The sequence below is a fragment of the Papaver somniferum genome, chromosome 9 (genome assembly GCF_003573695.1).
Source record: "Papaver somniferum cultivar HN1 chromosome 9, ASM357369v1, whole genome shotgun sequence".
NCBI classification, from domain to species: Eukaryota; Viridiplantae; Streptophyta; class Magnoliopsida; order Ranunculales; family Papaveraceae; genus Papaver; species Papaver somniferum.
This window is the reverse complement of record NC_039366.1, coordinates 83,232,688-83,237,131: the sequence shown is the minus strand read 5'-3', so window position 1 is coordinate 83,237,131 and position 4,444 is coordinate 83,232,688. Positions and strand designations below refer to the sequence as shown.

The window sequence follows — 4,444 nt, the reverse complement described above, 5'->3', positions numbered from 1 at the left end:
TGTGTGATTGGTGTCCTGCACTACTCATTCCTCCTTTCTGTACACATTTTTTGTGTTATGAGTTTGCATTTTTGTATCTTTGAATTTGTTTAACCAAAAACAAAATCAGTTATTGCCTACAGGTTATATGTATCCATATGTTTATGTGTATTCTTATGTTATCTTTGTTTTCAAAATTTCAGGAACTTGAGGAGAAGAGAAAGGCAAGATCCCAGCTTGTGTATGAAAGGAAAAAGCAGTTGAACAAGTTGAGACTTAAAGGCCGAGAAGACTGTTGAAGGACAGCTTGGCGCACAACTCGAAATTCTTTCCCCCGTCAAGTACTAGATTAATTCCCCCGATTATTGTTAGTAGTATCTTTTTCAGGTGACAATTTTTAGTAGAAATTTTCCTATCAGTAAAGTAAAATAATGTTTTGTTTATGTAGAATTTTGTTTATGTAGAATTTTTCTGTTTTTGCTACTTTTTAGTTGTTGCTTTGAGATATTGAAAAACAGGTAAAAAAAGTAAAAAACAGGGCAGTAAATTTTTTTTTTTTTTTTTCTGAAAATGGAACCGGAACCGGTATCGGAACCGACCGGTACCGAATGGAACCGGAACCGAAGTACTCAGTACCGGTCCAATTTTTAGGAACCGAAGGGTGGGAGGTACAGGTAATCGGTCTCGGCAAGAACCGAACCGTGTGCACCAATTCATCATTCATCAGTGTGGAGGATTTAACAAAATCATTTAGATAGGTACACAAGTCCCTAAATTCTGGCAATTCCACTAAACTTGATGGAAGATTTCTTGAAAGCTCCTGGAACTTCATCTGATCTATTTTGCGTGCACGAGTAGACACTTGTCCACTCTTTCCAGATAAAATTTGTCCCACATCTTGCTTTTCACGCCTAGGGCACTTATGCCTTGACAAAGTTGAAGTGCCACCTTTGTGACTATCATAAGAATATTTCTGGCCACAAACCTTGCACACCGCCTTTACTGAACTATCAGCTTGTTCTACCAATTCAAAGAGAGCCCAAATACCAGACATTTTATGAACCTAAAAGAAAATCTAAAAGGTCAATTCAGTCAGATGTATCTTTTCGAGTCATTAAAAATGAACTAGCAGAATGTTATAGGTTTATAGGCTTATAACCATTACTATTGGCACAAGCTACACAAGTCCAGTCATTGCATCCATAACATAAATATTAAACCAAGCTAGTCGATTCCAAGAAAGACACCCACCACAACTCTAGCCAATTTGAAGCAGGACATTAATTTAAGCTAGAAATCTATAAATCCTCACCTCGTAAAGTAAGTAAAATATGAACTAGCCGAGAAGAGAGACTGAAATTTATTGTTCAGTAAAGACAAATCCATAAATTAAATATCCATAGTTGTGATGTGCACATGTGCTTAAGCAATAACAACAAAAACAGTGGTAAACAACCTTATAGAAAGAGCCCAACAACAGACACATTAGAAATAAAATGACAATTCCACGATTATAGATGTACAGAAGAGCATATCCATAAATTAACTATCCATGGTTGTACTTATTTTCTAGCATTACTCAATATATAGGCATTTTCAGTTCGTAGATCTTGTTAGAATTCAGAGTTAATTTCTAAGAACCTCACAATAGTGAACCAACAATACTGCAACTTTTAAATTTTTCATTCAGACAAAAAAACAAGCACTTTAACTACAAAGGAAGCTGAAAGAAAAATCAAATATTAAATAGATCTTAAATTTTTACCTACTTAAACAAAACCAAGTCCATAACATAATCTAAAGCCGTAGCTACAAGAGAACAAAACAAAATCAAGAAAACCCCGTTAACATAATCCAAAATTAAAAAAGATCCATCATAAAAAATAATCAAAAAGAATGAATCTAATTCCAAAAACAAAGCCATAAACCCACCGGTAAAAGATGATCCACCGCCGAGTACGAGCACAAAACGAACCTAACTTACCTAGAAAAAACAATCACAGAGTCACAGACCATTAGAAACAGAAAATGAAACAACAACAACAAAAAAAAGTTTAAAAAACAATATTTAGAGAAATTAATCAAAACCCACCACTAAGAAGAGATTAAAAGGTGAAGAATAGGGTTAGTTGTAAAGAGAATCAGAGATGATGAGACTGTTGAGTTGAGGAAAATGGAAGAAAATGAAAAAAAAAAGTTATGTTTCCTTCCTAACTTGGGAAGATAGAACTGAAAAGATAAGGTTCTGTGAGCGAGGAGATAAGAAATACCCTGACCTTTGACCGGTCACCCAGGTAATACGTCAAAAGTCACCTGCAACTCGGGTAATAGGTGGACAAATATCTTAAATGACTGTATAAGCAGTTTCTTAGACGGGTTGACGGGTCCTAAAACGTAAACTCTAGCCCGGACCTATTAACTAACAAGCCGAGTTAGGTCCAAGTTAGGTCCAACACGCGGGTTTTGACCTTAATTGCCAGGTCTAGCCCAGTCCACTCAGGTCAACTAACAGTCTCTAGCAATCAAAAGGGTCAATTAAAGGTCAACGTCCGGTCAAGGTCCAAGTCAAGTCAAATGGTCAAACTGTGGTCAAGGTCAACTGGTCAACAATTTGATCACACGAGTCAACACCGATTCAACTCAATCAGAAAACTGAGTCAGATAAACTAAATCAGTCATACATCTGACTGGGATGACTAACAGGTCTAAATTTCAAGAACATAAGTTCATATAATTACTATACATTCCATTCATTCAAAACAACTTGACACAATTACAGCTTACCTGCAATTGCAGCTTTAAGCTTTTCACAGCAATCACTAACTATAATCCTACAACTACCATCTCAGTTACACCTTCCTTGTTTGCAACTCTCAAACACACAAACAACACCACTATAGTTGCAGGTTCCCTCCAACTACAAACCAACTCCTGGCATTCAACTTCACTACCACCTTTAATCATATAACAATCCTAACTTCAGACTTGCATCTCATTTCAATGCTTCAACACTCAACATAAATAAACCCATCATCTACATCTCCATTTCAGCACTAATAACACCTCTAACTTCACATCCTTGCAATTTCAGAATCACCACAACCACAACCATCTCCTTTTATTTTGCTTATCAATACCAACAATATTTTCAACTCAACCCTGTAATTTCCATAACTCAACCACCACGTCTCAACCAATTCTCAATTCAGATTTAACTTCATATCCACAAGTCGTACATTAACACCACTAATTCACTTCCAAATCAAATCCAAAACCTATAACTGCAGCTCAATCCAACATCCCAATTTCAATTCTTGCCTGCACAGTCGGTAAACTCAGTACACCATTCTCATGAACTTCAACAACTTCAATACAACACTACTACACCCTGCAACTCCACTGACGTTGCATACCTCCATTACCATACAATTGATTCTACAGTAATCTCATTAAGCCCTTATTTAACAACACCAGTAACACCACAGTCAAATCATAATTTATATTCAATTCCACACAGAATATCAACTTCTACATCTCAAACATATACTCCTCAACTGTACTTCATTACATACTCGGCACGGGCCATGATGTTGGTTCATTTTTAATATATCGTATAATTTGTGTCCCGAATACTTATCAACTCCTTATGATTTAATATGTGTTTGTCATAAAAATAGTTGGGATTTTCCTCTTTTTTTTTCTTGTTTTTTTCCTTTAATATTTTACCGCCGGAGATTTGCTCAAAAGAAAGAAATATAATCTTAACTTCCAGACATTTTTTTATTTAAGTTCATTGCTTATAATGAGATAATGCTCTACATGAACATGGAAGTTTAAATATTTTTTGGAAATTTGTCGTCAACAGCGCTCATCTCAGTGAAATCAACTAATCAATATCGTCCATAAAAGTCTCCCCATGCTCCTATTCGCTCCAGCTGACTCATCTATCATAGTCATGTTGTCGATCCTCCAAATAGGCAGAGAATAGTATATTTTTGCATCGTACAAATGATACAAACTCTCCAATGTGACATGATTTTCCTGTAATTTTTCAACACCCATTACCTTTTCGAAGGAATTGTATATATGCGAACCTCTGCCATTAAATCTTCAACAAAGTATTGTGCCCAGCAGTTCGTCTTAATGAAGGCTTTGGTAACTTCAAAAGTCTTGGACATTTTGTCACTTCCGTATGTTCCTACCTTCACTTGGAATACAATCTGGCGACACATTACCTCATAAAGAACCTTGAACACCTCTTATTTCAAATTAATAGGTTGTCAATAGATCCTTTACCAAAAGTTGACATATTCTACGTTGAATATTTATATAAAAAAATTATGGTATTGTGGATCGTTGCTTTCTAAGATTGTAATTTTCAAAATTGGCCTCTTCAAGTCCCACGGCTTTCTAAGTTTATATATCTTGTTTGTTTTTAACATTTTAGTTAGCCATATTATGTTTC

General features: G+C 35.5%; 1 long non-coding RNA gene across 1 annotated transcript; it reads right to left on the bottom strand.

Annotated features, from left to right (window-relative positions):
* Positions 1-526: 526 nt before the first annotated feature.
* Positions 527-2,222, bottom strand: LOC113310348. Its single transcript, XR_003341106.1, has 2 exons — positions 2,072-2,222; positions 527-1,963 (listed from the first exon to the last, which is right to left on the bottom strand). It is a non-coding gene; the product is annotated as an uncharacterized LOC113310348 (long non-coding RNA).
* Positions 2,223-4,444: the final 2,222 nt, after the last annotated feature.